Below are 17,994 nucleotides of genomic sequence, written 5' to 3'. Positions count from 1 at the left end.
AAGGTCACACACTTGTAGTACACGCTCAAGATGCTGTTCTCCAATACAGTAGTCGTATGAAATTGGTTTGTGCTTGCGATGATACGATATAACACTGCATTTATGAATACTAATTGTAAGCAAGTTTAAGGAGCACCAGTCATTGAAAGTGTCCAAGAGCTGTTGTAAAGCTAAGCAATCCCTGATGCACTTAACGATCATGTATAATTTAACATCATCAGCGTAGAATATACGACAACCCGGTGGTAATACTGTAGCTAGATCATTGATAAAGAGTGTGAATAAGAGTGGACCCAAATTACTTCCCTGAGGAACACCCGAGTTGTTCGAAAATGGGGCAGAAAACACACATCCAATTTTTACTACAAGTGTTCGATCTCTCAGATATTATTCGAGCCAACGAATCAGACCAGAAGACACTCCTATTAATTTCAACCGTCCCAGAAGTATTGCGTGATCAACTCTGTCAAATGCTGATTTCAAGTCGGTATATACAGCGCCAATCTGAGCACCAGCGTCCATGTTACGCAAGCAGAATGAAGCAAACTGAGCGAGATTCGTGGAGGTTGATCTTTTTGGGATGAATCCATGTTGATCAGGAGAAATGTAGCTTTGACTGGATGCAGAGAGCACATCGTTCATTACGATCTTAAAAACTTTGGAGCAGGCACACAACGATGTAATTCCTCTGTAATTTTCAACATTTCGCCGATCTCTTTTTTTGAATACAGGAAACATAACTGACCTTTTCCAGCTGAAAGCATAACAACACTGCCTAAAGGAATTGTTGAATAGAGTTGTCAATGGCAAAATTAATGCATCCGTGCACTTCTTGAGAACACATGAAGGTATGCCATCAAGACCAGGAGTGACTGTATATTTTAATTTGCTGATTGCTGCTATAACCTGACGATCTGTAACAGTGAAGCTTCTCAAAGGACAAATATTTAGTGGAGTGTCTCTACAAGCACGCGCAATTTGATCAGCAGATGAAATAGTTTCATTGATTGCGCTTTTAAAGGAAGCCAGACTCTGCTCCTTCAAAAACATATCAGTAGGTAATCCGTTCTCTTTCCGCTTGGAGTTCACGAATTTCCAAAACTGCCGGGGATTATTGCGCAGGTTTGCTTGTGTTCTAATGGAGTATCTTTTGTACAATAAAAGGTTATAGAATCGATAATTATTACTCGCTAGCGCAAAACGATATTTGGCGAAACGACAGCGTGTACGGCAATACAATTGTAGTGCTTTAGATCTGAGTCGTTTGAGATGTCGTAGATGTGCATTACTCTACGGTGGCTTACGAGCTGGTCTACGCAGAGGAACATAATCAGCCATGACGGCATTAATCACAGCAGTGAAATGTTCAACGGCAGAGTCAATGTCTTCCGTATCCTCAATTGAATATCAATCGATATGAAGTAGTGCTGATGCAAGTCCCAAGAAATCAGCTCGGTGAAAGTCAAGGCCAAGATCATCAGGGATATCCTCACAAATAACAGGTTTAGGCAGACTGATAATAACTTCTACGGGAGGATGATTTGAATCAATCACAGAAATAGATTCAGCATGTTCGTGGATCTGACAGTCGGCTAGTGCTGTCTCATTCAATAATACAAAGTCCAGGATACGACCGTAACGATTTTCAATGCTATTAATTTGTGTGATACAGTTGAAGCTGAATCCATCCAGTAGCGCAGCGCTAGCGGTAGAAATATAAGAGCGAAGAACGTTGACTACAGGTGCGACATTGTCATGTGTATCCCAAATGAGGCCAGACTGATTGTAGTCTCCAAACAATAATGTGCAATAATTACTTCCAAGGCAAGAATAAACAGCATCAATCGATCGGACATGGTTGTTTGCACTGATTAGATCACTCTTACGATCTGGTGGTAAGTAAATTACACCGATGCTGACAAAACGATCAGGTAGCTTCAGTTTAACGAATAGCTGTTCAAGTGAAACGTCAACAGGTGTTGGATCGACGAAACTATTCAATGCAGTAGACACGGCGATGAGTACGCCCCCTCCACGTGATTTACGGCTGTTCACAAAACTGCGATCGTTTCTATAGACAGCATATAAATCACCAAAAAGCTGACGAGAATGAATCCTATCATCTAGCCAAGTCTCGGTGAAAACAATTACGTCGTAATGAGAAGAAGAGATTGCTAGGAAATCTTCATCGATTTTTGTGCGTAGGCCTCGGACGTTCTGGTAATAAATCGTCAGTTTACCATCCAAGTCTGCGTCAAGAGTCGATTCCTGAAATTCCTGCAAATTGCTGCTAATGTTACCTGGCGGAATAATGCTGCATGCTTGAAGACCAAACAGATTTGATGAAGCGACGAAGCTTTGATGATCGGGTGACGTCACACACGTCTGGAAGTTATAATTGCTTAAAAGGCGAGCAGTACCAATCGAAGCTTCAGTAGGACATATACTGCTGCTAATGTTACCTGACGGAGTAACGCTACATGCTGATTGAACATTGATGTATGCAGGGCAAAATGTTAGTGTCCCGGCGGTGGAAATCGAACATAAAATAGGCGAAGAAGGCAAATATGGTGCGGTTGGAGATTCGTATACATCGGAAATTAAGCAGCTAGACGCGCTCACGTCACTAAGTGTGCCACAGGAGATTCGGTGAGAGCACTTCCCACCAGTCTCACAGCATTGGTAGCGTTTTTTGAACCGAAATTAATGAATTCTCTAAAAGACACGTCAACAGGCCACGAATATGAAGGCAGGGCAGTGTTTCTGAACTGTTTATCAAATCCAACTTTGAACGACACAAAACTAATGTTGCTAACATCCGCATTTCGTGGCACTAGTTTGGTGACCCTCAACATATCTTTATCATTCAATCCGATACATTCGCGCGCTACAGTAGCAATTTGATCATCGGAAGTGTACGGGTGAAATGCAAATAAATAAACCCAAACAAGTTGGTTATTACCATTCACATTCACCGTCTGGATGGATCCTTTTGTATCACGTATGCCTTTCATTATTTGCGGTTTTGGGTCTGTATTGACAGCCAATCCATCATTTCCTCGTTGGCGTTTGGCTGAATTTAATAATGTGTTGTTTCGTACAGCAAATTTCCATGGATTAGCAGGGGAAAGTAGCGGTGTAGCAGGATTTTCATCGACTTTAGCCGTCAGCATGCCAATAGCAGAGTTAAGTTTTGCGATATCGGCCTTTATGACATTAATTGTTACACGCAGAGCAGCATCACCCGCATCACAACGATTAGCCATGCTTCGGAAATGACTGTTCGCGAATAATTGAGCGCACTTATCGCACATCCAAAAGGTGTTTTTATCTTGCTGCCTGAGTTGATCCAAAAGCGGCTTGTCGACTTCGATGCAAATCGTATGGAACGAAGCGCCGCAAAAACCTCTGCACGTAATATGCTCAGCTTCGATCACCTTTTTCTGGCTGCGGTCACAATTCATGTTCGCTCGCATTTGCGGGACCAGCTCGTCAAAAAAGAATTGGCAAAAAACAACAACGATCGTATGACACTCCTATGCAGCAACTATCTGCAGACAATAACAAAGCACGTCGGGATAATTTTCACTTGATACACAAGACACAGCTAATAAACACTAAAACCTTCAGTTGCATGTAATAACAATGACTTTACGGAAGCACAAACTCAATTAAAATTTCAGTGAGAACGAATAAAACAGCGATAATATCAAAAATTAAATGGTAACAGCAAAAGCGCAATATAAACAACTACAGCAGTGTTGCCAATAAAAAAGTTGTTCGAGCTGGTGATTATAAAACCTCTTCAGGCTCACTGTAAGCAATACTTAATTGACGATAAACATGGTTTTCACTTCCCGATGGTCAACTACAGGGGCGGCGAACCACTTTACGCCCGAGTGGGTAGAAAGCATAAGGTGAGGGGTTAATTAGTAAGGAATTTTTCCCATTTCGCAATGCACACGCTTACATTACATTCACATTAAATCTCGTTCGTTTATGCAAATGGAACTGTGGTACATCGATGTTTTCAAATGTGTGTAGTGCGAGATACATGCGTTACACATCTAAATTTTTTGAAATGCTTCAAAATTTCGTCTAACGCGTTATGTTAAACATCCTACAAAACAGACAGTATGGAACGTCGCGCTCAACCCGACCTTTTTTCCACCGATTTATCTGCCGATTTTGATAAGATAAACCACGATATCGCAATAGCAACAATGAAGAAATTTGGAATAAATGGTAATGTTTTGTAGTGGTTTGATCCTACTTCACAGATCGAGTGATAGCGGTTGTCGTGGAAGGTTGCCAGGCCCTAACATTCATTTCTACGTCAGCAATACCTTAAGAAAGCCACTTGGGACCGTTGATGTTTCCGATATACTTCAATGATGTGCATCTAATTCTGAAGACTCCGCGATGGTCCTTCGCGGATGACTCTAAGATTTTTCAATTGAAGATTGAAGATTTCTCCAACAGCCGCTTAAAGTCTTTGCTGATTAGTGTAACAAGAATTGCACGTATGTAAACCCGAAGAAGTGTTCGGTTATTTTTAGTTCATTTTCACGGCGGAAGGATTCGATTTATTTTAACTACCGCCTACTAGAAACAGAAATCGAACGCGTCAGTCACGTGAAGGATCTGGGAGTGATTCTGGATTCGCAACTTACGTTTAAACAGCACATCTCCTATGCAGTTCGTACAGCGTCTCAGGTACTGGGATGCATCTTAAGGATACCCAAAAACTTGGCGGATATTTATTGTCTCAAATCGATGTACTGCTCTTTATCCCGATCAATCCTAGAATATTGCCCCGAAGTGTGGAGCCCGCACTACAATAACGGCGTTTCGAGCATCGAAAGCGTAAAGCGTCGCTTTTTACGTTTCGCGCTCCGTAGATTGCCGTGGAGATATCCTGTACGACTACCTAGTTATGGCAACCGGCAACAAGAGCATTGTTCATCGCCGGCTCTTGGCAAGGTCGTATAGATGCCTCAGCTGTTTTGAAACAAATTAAGATAAATGTCGTGCAACGAACATTATGCAATAATATTATGTTTCGATTGCCATTCAGACGCACTAATTATAGTATGCCCTGGTCTACAAGGGATTTTCAACCAGGTTGCATTAGCTTTCGATTTCAATCTGTCTATATAAACTATGCGTCAACGATTTTCTGTTCGATCTGTTAACTACATTTTCCCTTTTTTATCGTTTCTAGTGAATTATTGTATAACTGTTATTTGTGTGTATCATTGTTAGAAATAAGGTTATTATGAAGACACCATTGGGTCTGTGGTATGCCTGTTGGTGTTCATTCCTACTCGGGAAGAATTGTTTTCAAGTGTCAGATGTATTAGATTTTACATCTTTGTGCTACGTCCTGTATTCCGCACTTAGCTCTGGGGGTGATCGCGGTGATAGTCCATGTAGTCGTTCCTCCATATTGTCATTTTCCTACACATTGGGGCGTTAATTCCAATGTTGTCACTTTCAACCACGTGTTCTGCAAAACGAAACTCTCCTTAGACTAGTTTGTTGAATGATATCAGTACTGAATTGCGCAGGTGATACTACTGAATATAAGCGACTCACTTAATCCAAAGCTCAAACCTATAGAATTTGCCGTTCTCTGCGAGAAGTGGAACATTTACTGAAAGCGAAAATACTCATTGCCGGTTGATACGTTCAACTTACTTAGTTCCAACAAGTACGGATTTTAGTTCTTCTACAATTCGACAATCGACTTTAACTAGTTGACTTTATCTGTAACAACAACGAGGATCACGCTGTTGAACTTGATTACGTTAAGCTCAAGATCCGTATCTATACCGTAGATGGTTTTGTTGACATATGACAACATGATCTGTCTATGGGTACACCTGATAGTGCAATCCATTAATGATGGAATACGGTGTACTAGTCTTCGTTAAGCACTATTGGAGGAATTTCTTTCTCGACATTGCCAACTGAGTTCGGGTGGTCAGAATACGGCATAACTCTGCTCAATTCCACCCTTCGTGGCCTTAAAGCATGGCGCGCTCTATGCACAGAGTAGGCTGTGCACCTATGACAATCTAATTGCCACGTGTCTGATTCGTGAATAATATGGCAAACCATGCGCGAGAACCCTCAAGAAGAAACAACAGTATTAACTAAAACAAACATCCAGAGCAGATCGATTTGGAATTCTCACCATTATATTTCTATTTTTTTGTGAATAAATCCAACTCACTAAATCCTTCAAAAATATAAAGATAAAATATCACCATTTTTTAATAAAATACATGTGCTAATGAAAAAATGTGGGTTTTTCATTTGCAGATAAGCCTTTTCTAATTAATTATAATCACTGCGCATGAAGTACAAAATCAGGTGAGTCCTGGCTAAAGTTTTTTCGACATAAAAATTACTTCAATACCTTAAAAAAGGTACTAAAATATATGCAAAATAGTATCACAAAAATATAATGATCATAAACTAAAAAATCGCGTAGATAGAACTTGGAAACAACTCGAAAAAACTAGCAGAACCCATCGCAATCCTGAACAGCATACCAGTCGAATAATCCGCAATTCTTGAGATTAATATTACCAGAATTCAGAGAGAAGTTCCATCGGTATTCGAAGCAGTAAAACGGATAATCATTTCTTCGCAATGCTAAGAAGGGTTCTATCAGAACCCCTCGAACGAGTATACCAAAATCCTAAACAGATTCCGTCAGAATCCTGGAAGCATGTCATCAAAATACTACAAGAGTGCCAGAAAACCGACATCAGTATGACTGAACTCGATCAATTGACACAAAAGAGTACAACCAGAGCCGTAGAGTGCGGTTGGCCAGGTTGGACCAAGGGCAACGACCTTAGGGGAGGCGCTAAAATTTTGGTCTGTTTCATAAAATAATTGAGGTTAAGTCATAAAATAAGTCAGGTTAGGAATACCATCCCCGTTTTGGGGTTGGCTATAGGGGATTATAGGCCAACGTGTTTGTTATCTTCTAGTTGCTGTACAACAAGTGCTGATGATGAAATGTGTAGTGCTGTAATGTAGTGCTGTAATAATACACTCTAAATCTCCTAGTCCTTGCATGCGTCAAAACTGTTAGTGGTAGTCCTATAAAACATGGTATTGATGACGTAGACGCTACTGTTTGCCGTAGAAATCGTCACACATACGAGCACAGAGACAGTTTTCGTTTTGACGCAAGCTAGGGCCTTGCTACATAAGGACTTAGAATTTCATCTACGGCTGGGTATAGACCGTAGGAAGTAGCCTAGAACTTGCGTTCTGATATAGTCTCATCAGTATCTGACGTACTGAAATTCTTTTTTCAATGGCATGTTGGGATCTGACACACGTCATGTGAACCATTTATCGTTACGATTGGTGAATTGAACCGGCCTTTCCCTTCAATGCTTTTAAATGAGGCGAAAAGTCGAAATACAATCCCCACCCGGTTCATTACATTAAAAAGGATATTAAAACTCAACAAACATATAGATTGCCTTTTGCGAAAACCACGCACGTTTCAGGTCGAACTCGACGCCAACGAACGAGGGTTCGAGTTTCTTCTTCCCAGGAGGGGACCCATCACAGCAAGCTTTGCGCTGACCTGCGCGTCCATCAAAGGTTACAGGAATCATGTTTTGATTGACGTTTTGCTCGCTTTATGAAAAAATGTCTTTTTTCGGCATCTTTGACGTTTGACCCGAGGCTACGCAAAGCGGCAGTTGTAAAGCAACACCGGGTCGCCGATCTACCCGGTGGCGAATCGGATAATGAAGATGGTGTTGAACCGAGAGTAATTAATTTCTCTTCAGCTACATAGTCTCGGGGGCGAACCCTTTTTGTATCAGGTCGAGAAGGTGGCAAAAGATAGCCATGGATGTAACTGTTGATTTCAGTCCCTTCTGACCCGAGTCCGGAACCCGGACTAACAGAATTTTGCGGGTAATTTGATCTGATTGATAACTTTTTACTGTGTGGGTTATTTGCAGTACCTTTACTAGCTCACACATGAGACGAATTTATTTTCCAGATATGATTATATTATCACCGTCGGCATACCCAATTATCCTCATGCGACTTACACAAAGACACCCCGCATGGCACAAAGTATCTATTATTAAGTTATATTTTTCGTCCGCAAAGCCAAGATAATTTCCTGCTGATTGCCGGGGCCACAAACAATAGCACGCCGGTGCCTCCTTTAACATCCTAACGTTTTTTCCCCCACACACTAAAACAACGAACTGCCAGGGGCTCAGCTACCGAACGGCCAGGCCAAACTTCCGGTCGGAAAAGCCGTAACCACCTCTCCAAATAACCATTACGTGCAAATAAAACTAGACATAAATTTGTTATAAAACACCTTCTATCTATTGTATGAATCGCAAATTTTACAGCCCGCAATGCACTACAATACCTATGTATAGGTGGGTAGATAGGTACATACATATCGAGTTATACGGGATATTAAAGCAATTCGTTTTGTGCCAACTTTTTTTTCCGCACTGCAAACCCGGGTGCTGCGATCATGTTGTATACGAGTGTATGTATGTGTGTGTATTCCAGCGGTGCGGTGCACCAGCGAAAACTCTTTCTCGGTCAAAGTAGGCGAGAATAGGAAAAAAATCGTTCGCCCGATGTCCTCCGTGAATATTATCACCGAAAAAGCGACGTAAATATAGCGCCAAATGGACTGAATTACTGTTGAATGGTGGAGAAAAGTAGAAAAAGTTTATGTTTTGTTTTTTGTTTTGTTTTTGGGGACAACCAAACCCCTACTCACTTTCCGATTTGTTTTGCTCTATATCCCGAGTAAGCAACAATTGGGTAACACAGTCTGTGTTCAACACTTGTGATATCAAGCCTATGGTGATAAGTTTGGCTGGATGTTGTAGGAGACTACAGAGAGTTGAAATGTTTTACATTCCTCAAATTCCTACGAACGAACATTTGCGGAATACGGTAAATATATGCCATACTTGTTGTTCTTAACTTACTCTGGTAGTTGAGGCAATCTAGTTTTGTACTTGTAGTTTAATATTATTCTTTCTTAGAGGTTATGAGTACCAGCTTTGGTTAGTAGTTATCGAAACGGTGCTAAAAGCATGATCGTTGAAGGAGTCAGACTATCGAATGCTTGGTGTGTTTGAGAGAAGAGTTCTTGACGCTCAATACTCGACGAATAGAGAATGGCGCAGACCATGTGCTATACCAAGTTCTGTACTCCGATGTTAGCAAATATAGGAGAGTACGTCTGGATACAGTGCGCTAGGCATGTAGTGGGAATGCCAGAATAAAGAACAGCTAGAGTTTTTTCATTTCTTTTATTAGCTCAATTATCCTTTACGTTCTTGTTAATGAGTTCAAGTATGTTATCAACGATAAATTGATTTATTTATTTTTTTAAAATCTCAACTATGCTATAAAATATATCTCTATCAAGCTCAAACGCAGAATCCCTCTCAAATACGCTTCCGTCTAGCATTCGGCAGTCTCCCTACTGCTATTATAGTCATCATCCCAGCAGGAGCTCATCATCACAAAATCGGATTACGACCCCCCTCCCGCCCCAGCTACTGTCCCAAATGCCCACCAATTGTTTATATTTTACCCAAGCTATCATTTTATGCGATTATCATCGTTCATCTCTGACACCATTCCATCTGTTTATTCATCGCTCATCATCATATTTCCCTGGATGGCCCCAACCAGTACCTCCCAGTCACCAGCAACGCCTACTTACCTTACGTAATATTCATTAAAAATAATGAGGCGTATCATAATCTACCTACCTTGTTTCAGTATAGCAGCCTACTTTGACAGACTTATACTCGAGTTGTTTCTTTTTTTTTTTTTGGTTACCCAACCTTAACGGAAAAGCGACAAATTGTTGAAGCATAAACATAAGTATTTACGACGATGAGAAAATAATATCCATTACTACTGTCTCTGCTTTTTCGACCACCAGACATTTTCCGACTAATGATATTTTTCCCCCTACCCGGTTGATGCTAATTTTGGCTCAGTTTACGGGTGTGTTGTGGATATGGTTTCTTTTTGGGTGTGATAATCCAAAATAGGGATCCAGTTTCACTAGTAACTATCAAAGTTTTTGTTTATGTTACTTAATTGGTAAAGATTTAAATTTTTTATTAATTAGGATGAAAATTGAGAATCACCAAATGCTGTTGTTAATTACTCCCATGCAAAGTGCTATCAACGTGGCTAAAAACAATTCAAATTTTCAGCCAGCAACACTTCCCACGTCGCCTACTGGCAAAGTGGGTTACTCGGATGAATTCTCACGCCTCTTCAGCGGATTACAACTGCCAAAAATCCGAAGCAGGCTATCAGATTGCTGAGGTGCGACCGGCCGCAATCACCATCGACGCTGAAAGTGGGTGTGAAGGCCCTGCTATATTTTGTCTCAACGACCGACGATGCCGACGACGACGACGACGGTCTTGATTCGATGGCAGCTGAAGTTTGTGATGGCACTCGACAAAACGCCCCGTAAACACAGCCGCGTCACACCGGCCGAACCGCACTGGTCCCCCCCTCCCCCTGAGAAGTATCTTCCCCTTGGTCAGCTGAAGACAGACAAAGGAGGCGTGGATTTATTTATCCGTTGCCCAGGGATTTCCCGATATGAGTGTTTTTGACCTTATCGGGGTAACTGTGGGGCGAATTTGGAAGTATGTCGAATGTAATTCCAAGCGTTTTAGACCCAATTACTTCGGTTGGGGTTTTTGCAACTTTCCAAGGGCATATTACTAATTTAGAGCAATTCAATGATCTTCGAGTTCACTTCACACAATTTATACTATTGCCTCACCATCACAACTTTTTAACATGTTCTCATTGTAACCGATTGCTCTACAATCTTGTAGGTATGTAAAAAAAATAATATTCTGTCAATAACTAATAGAGCTTTAATGTTTAAAATATTGTAAACATTAAACCCCCGTAAATAAATGGTCCTCTAAGGTAATTAGTCTCACCGTATCCAGGAAAATAGTGCAAATTAAGATGCGAAATAGTTCTAAATGTTCAAATACTGGTATTAGAGGATTGATTCCTACAGCAAAATGTTCTATTTTAGCGATATCTACAAGTTTATAAAACAAATAAAAAAATCACAATGTTAATATGGAAAAGAAAAAAAATTGTTTTGAGTTCATATATCCACAAAACAATGATTTCGCCTCGAAAATGAAATATGATGTTTATAAAATCTTAATATTCTACACTTTGGTGTCATCTATAATAAAATGGATTTACCTTGACCTAATAAAAAATGTTTATTTACAAAATTGCAGAATAATATTGTGATCATGTCCTACGAATCAATGTGGACTCTAAAACGGCATCTAAACAGGTTTCATTCCACTATATTTCCCCCTTAGGAGAAAATTGATTGAAACCATCGCGATCAGCAGAACATTTCACCTCATCATTATGTTCGGTGTGCGATCAACTCGGTTACCGTATACTGATGAGACCACACGGTGGTCGTCCGATGAGACAGGAAAAGACCATGTTCCGTATACTTAAGAAGGAAATACGGATCAAAACAGTCGGTAAACACCAACGAATTTTTTTGTCAGAATTGGTCAGTTTAAGCATAGTGCATAATGACGTGCAAAGCAGTCCCGTAGAAAAGGAATCCGACACGTGTTGGCGGAATCACACAATTTTGTCCCGTCCACTGTAAATGCCATTTAAGACCTTCGTTTACTGGAACAATGGGCCATTGAAACTGCCATGTGAGACAAACTCGGATCTGTGACCACACCGTCGATCTCAACTTTGTGAGCGGGCATGAAAAAATAAAATGAACTGTATCTTACTTTCGATTGTCGATAAAGTTTGTAGTAAATATAACTATTTCAAAATTGAAAAGTCTTGTTTTTGGTTTTCTGTTGCCCCTCCAGCATTTTTGAAAAGCTTTTAGTTTCTTTGGTGAAGGTTTTCACGGAGAAACTATCCGCTAGGAAAAGATTTCTTAGAGGAAACTATGCCCAAGAAATCTTTCTATTCGCCTCGTTATTATTTTCTGGTGGTTGGTTGAAGGATTTTTGGTGAGAGATTTTCTTACGGGAATCCATCACATTTTGTACTGCACAACTCTCAATAATCTGGTTAATCTTACGAGATATATTTCAAGGCTGAATATTTTTGCGTCCATTCTTTCAAAATCATTATAATACTTAGCGGATTATCTCTGATCCGAAAGAAGATCAGATATCTAACTAAGATCAATGTATTCGACCTCCATTTTACCATCAACTGGGTCTTTTCAGGAGAATTAATTATTAGTTCAATTGTGCACGGGTTTTAAATACGAAGGAAGAGATAGAATTTATGAGAGGTAAAATAAATTGAAAGATAAGTCAGAGGACCTTTCTTCACTCGATAGTCATACTCGGATACTACCGATTCTCTAAGCAACTGGCACGAAGAATGGGTAAATACCTTTAGCAACAATACAGCACAAACAAATCTTTGTTTCACTCGTATATCTGGGACATTATCGGAATGACGTAACTTGGACTGGTAATTCAACTTTAATTATATGCACCTTAATCAACAAACCACCAATAAAATAACAGCTCTTAAAAATTGTGTTTTCAGTATACTGCAGTAGCAAGGTCCTAGCATGCGTCAAAAAGAAAACTGTCTCTGTGCTCGTATGTGTGACAATTTCTACGGCGAACGGTTAGCGTCTACGTCATCAATACCGTGTTTCGTAGGACTACCACTAACAGTTTTGACGCATGCTAGTACTTTGGTTTAGAGTGTATTATTTACACTGCATTTTTATCGCTGTCAGTTTTTCGAAAATTGTAAAAAAATGGCGTCTCCTGAAAAGCAACATCGCGTTTTGATTTTGCGCAAGCACATGGAAAATCCTCAACTCTTCCATCGGGACATCGGAAAACAACTCGGAATCGTGCAGTCAATGATGAATCGTGTAATTAAACGTTACTACTAAACTCTGAGCGTCGAATGGAAGGAGAAATGCGGATGGAATGTTCTATTAGTGACCAGGATCACAAGCGTGTAGTAAAAGCGTTTAAGCGGAATCCCAATGCTCCGGTCTGGGGTGCGGCCAAAAGGTTAAATCTGTCCAAGTCTTTCGTTCAAAGAGCCAAGGATCGGGAGGGACTGTGTACGTACGGAAAATGTACACCCAGATATTGACGAAGCCTCATTGATGAGACTTACGTCACGCGGACTTCCGACAGCTTCCGGGGCTACTATTCTTTATTGCCCAGCACAAGTTTGATGTTCCGGAGGTCGTCAAGGTGGTGTGCAAGCAGGCAAGCCTCTTGGTATACAGCTATTATGAGTAAGCTTGTTTTAACCACGACATCATCACTTAAAGATACATCGGAAAATACCCCGGAAAACAGGTCGCCAAGTCCTCTTCGTAGAGGTCCCAGTTCGTAGATTTAATATTACCATGGTGTGTCTAAAACCATTATTAACTAAAAAAATCCTATACATTTCTTTTGTAAGAAATGTAAAAATGACCATAAATTTGGCATACGGCATTCGAAAGATACAGTATCCAAGCATATTCTTCCATAAGGCTACCAGAAAACACCCACGAGTTTGGTCCTATCATTATAAACAAAAAAAATATTTGTCTACTTATTTGATGCTTGGCATTCGAAAGATATAGTAATCAAGTATATTCGCTGCAAGTTTGAAAATATTTCAATGACGGAATCGAAAGTTATAACGATTTGAATGCGGTATGCGGTCATAGATGGGTTTTCTACCAGATTTCAAGCATGAAGCCATGTTTATCTATTGACTATTTGAAACGTTTATACGTGTCGCTGTTTTAAAGAAAACCTTTACCATTTAATTATACAAATATAATGTCCAAAAGGTGTTATTTATATGCTGCGCTGAAAAAATACGACAATAGGGTTGTCTATTTAACGTTAACTATAACGTGTAAATTAAAAAAAATTAATAAAAGTTGGAATGTTTACTTAAAAAGGCCGTACTTCAGTAGTTTGTTGACTGATTCTAATTGTTTTTTTCATTACTTAACTGGTAGACGTTTTATCCACAATTTTCCTTCAGAAGAATATAAAATAGAGTTGTGTACCTCAAATAATAGACAATATAATTGAACTAAATGTATTATCATTATTTAGTGAATATTTTTGAATTAAAAATAAAGGCCTGTCCATTTTTATTCATTAGTTGTTTGCAATTGCTGTATACTACAAATTGTGGATATATGAAATGTTGAAACTAACACAGTCGTTGTTTAGTTCGCAGTGCGGTCCAGTGTGGCCACTTTTGCATGGTGTCAGATCCTTAGATTTGGATTTTGAGTTTTTATATTTGATCCTCATTGCTGTACCGATTCGATACCTTGGAATTAATTTCATTTTCTCGTGTTGCGTTGAAGCTTTGGAACGTTTTTTCGGAAACTTCACTTAAACCATTGCCTTTTTACATCAGGAAATAGTTTTTATTTTTTTTTTCGACTAAGAATTTGTTTTCTTTTTTTAACGGAATTATCAGTTTATGAAACAACATCATTATGGAAAAGCTCTTCTGTTGATGAGTTAAGTTACTATTCTCTGTGTTATCGTCGCGTCACGTCGTTTTTACATTTGCATATTATTCTTTACATACAAAAGAACGAACACTGACTCTGTTTTATACTGTGCCGATGAGCGGAGAGATCAGTGTATCGGACCGCGAAAGAGAGAAGCATGCTATCATTGCTATGCTTTACGTCGTTGTTGATCCACACTGAATACGAAAATTACTGAGCTGTGTCGCATAAACTCGATGACTGGTATATGCGAGTAATCGAAAATATGAGTCCCACATTATCTAAAACTTGCTTACTTATGGTTTTAAAAAATAACAGATCAACGACATAAACGACAGGTTACGGCTTGCCAAGATATCACATATAAGGATCTACCTCGAAAACGTAACGAATTTTCTGAGCGGCACTTGGGACTATGACATTTTGTCCACATCCAAACAATATGCCCGATGCCTCGGAAATCCTTGCCACAAACGCAAAGTTTACTGTCTGGTTTGTGATTGAAACTCGACAAGTCATCAAAGCTCCATTACCTCGCATCAGCTGACTAGATGAGAAGAGATATCCCACAAATGGAAAAGAAACCTTGGGCAATACGCGAACTGTATTTGCTCCAAGTGGATAATGGGAGTGTTCGCGGTATAACGGAAACCGTAGTTCCCATGCTTAATTACTGAGAGTATCGTTATTCAATACAACCTTTTGTAAGTTTACCAACCAAGATCGAATTCATGTGCGAAGAAAATTAATCCTTTGTTGACATTTAGTCTTTCGATTCCAAATGTATCCCCTTCAATTTTTAAAGTCGAACCAGCCTTCAAGTACATGAATGCGAAAATTTCAGCATTCTTTCTATTCACTGGTATAAGCTGAAGTTGAGCTGGATCACACTTCCTTGAAAACTTCTTTCGATTTTATTCTTTGTGAACTCGATGCCCGGATTTACAGCTCAATTGCAAAGATTTTTCTAGATGCAATTTTTGCAAATCTGTAGTTCTGTGACAGCAACCACACCATCTGCAATTTACTATGGCGTGAATGAGCTGGCAAAGTATTAATCAATGCTTTACACGAAGGAATGGTAAACAAGAGTCTGATGGAAAACCCATGTAGATGCCCAAGTATCACGCTTTGTTACTGTATAGTATTTGTATATATATATATATATATATATATATATATATATATATATATATATATATATATATATATATATATATATATATATATATATATATATATATATATATATATATATATATATATATATATATATATATATATATATATATATATATATATATATATATATATATATATATATATATATATATATATATATATATATAAGTTAATGCACACTCTATTTCAAAAGAATATTGGTAGCCGACACTGTACTTAGAAAATTGTCTACGCGAATATTCCATTCATGTGCAATATTTAACAGAGCTTCTTCAATGTCTAGAAGTGATTTTGATTCAATTGGTTTGAATTTTAAATATTTGGAAAATTTATCAATTGAAGTTAAAAACAAATTATTTTGATCATATACAAAAATATCAATATGAATTATTTCTCCAGGATACGTTGGAATAGGTGTTTTGAATGGTATAAATTCTTGGGGATTACGCTCATACTTTTCTGTTTTATAAGTTTCACAATTTTTTACGAATTGACTAACAATTTTCCTCATTTTTGGAAAGTAAAAATTTTTCAATAATTGATTTGAATTTTCTTGAGAATTTCTATGCGCAAACTGATGAATTTTTTTAATTTCTTCTAATTGCCTTTCTTCATTATTCAAATCTTGTACTTTGATTTGTGAAAATCTAGCTCTTATTTGTCTAGGATTAAACGTTTCTCGGTAAACTTCTTGAAGTACTCCCATTATTGGTTCATCTGTATAAATCCCATTTAATACTCCTGGATTAAAATACTCTTTTAGTTTTTCCTTTAGGAATTCTTTCGAAAATCTTTTTTCAATGAATATGTGTCTTTTATAATTATCAAAAGGAATTACTAAACCGTAACTTGAATTTTTACCAATTTTGAAAATTAATTGATTTTTAAAAACATTTACTGGAGCTTCTGTTGAAGGAATATAGGAACTGTCATCATCTTCCGCTGAATGTTGGGTGGCCGTCATTGAGTTAATTTGAATTCGTGACAAAGCATCTGCTACTATGTTTGCCTTTCCTGGTTTGTAATGAATTTCGTGGTCATGCTCTTCAATAAAAGCTTTCCATCTTTTAAGTTTAGCATTATTATTTTTTGGTGAAATTGTGAAAGTTAATGGTTGATGATCAGTAAAAATTTTAATTTTGTGACCATAAATAAAATTTCTCAAGGATTGCAATGCCCAAACTATTGCAAGCATTTCTTTTTCATTCGTTGCATAATTTTCTTCCGTACTTGAAAGTGTTTTAGAAATAAAAGTTATAGGTCTTTCTCCATCATGAAATTCTTGAGATAATACTGCTCCAATTGCTTTGTTGGAAGCATCAGTTGTTAATAAAAAAGGTTTACTAAAATCTGGAAATGATAAAACATCATTTGAAGAAAGAATATCTTTTAATAATTTGAAACTTTTTCGACCTTCATCATCCAAAGTGATTTTATGATTTTTCGACTCATTCTTAAGGATTTGACGATGACCATTTTCACCTTTCAAAAATTTTGTTAAAGGTTTGGCAATTTTAGCATAATTTTTCACGAAGCGTCTATAATATCCAGATAATCCTAAAAACGCACGAAGTTCTCTCAAATTGGTTGGTTCTGGGTATTTTTGAATACTTTCAATTTTTTTTGGATTTGGTTTCAAACCATCTTTTGATACTATAAATCCTAAAAATTCAACTTCAGTTTTCAACCATTCAGATTTGTCAGGTTGTATTTTGAAATTAGCCTTTCGTATTGTTTCAAGTATGATTTCTAAATTTTTCAAATGTTCTTCTAAAGTTTCTCCGAAAATCAATATATCATCTATGTAAACATAACAAATTTTACCAATATGTTCGTGTAAAACATCATCCATTACACGCTGAAAAATTGCTGGTGCATTTTTAAGCCCAAACGGTAAACGTACAAATTCATATTTTCCATTATTAACCGAAAATGCTGTTTTTTCAATATCTTTCTCATTCATTGGAATTTGGTGAAAACCAAATGTCAAATCAATGGTAGTAAAATATTTCATTTTACTTGAATTCGCTAAAATTGTGGACGTTTCTGGTATTGGATAACGATCACTAATAGTTTTTTGGTTAATTTTTCTATAATCGATCACTAATCTGAATTTCTTTTTTCCTGAAGCGTCATCTTTTTTTGGAACAATCCATACTGGTGAATTATATGGAGAACGTGATGGTCGTATGATTCCGTCACTCAGCATT

This window comes from Topomyia yanbarensis, chromosome 2 (assembly GCF_030247195.1).
Source record: "Topomyia yanbarensis strain Yona2022 chromosome 2, ASM3024719v1, whole genome shotgun sequence".
In the NCBI taxonomy this organism is placed as follows: Eukaryota; Metazoa; Arthropoda; class Insecta; order Diptera; family Culicidae; genus Topomyia; species Topomyia yanbarensis.
This window is presented reverse-complemented; position numbering follows the sequence as displayed.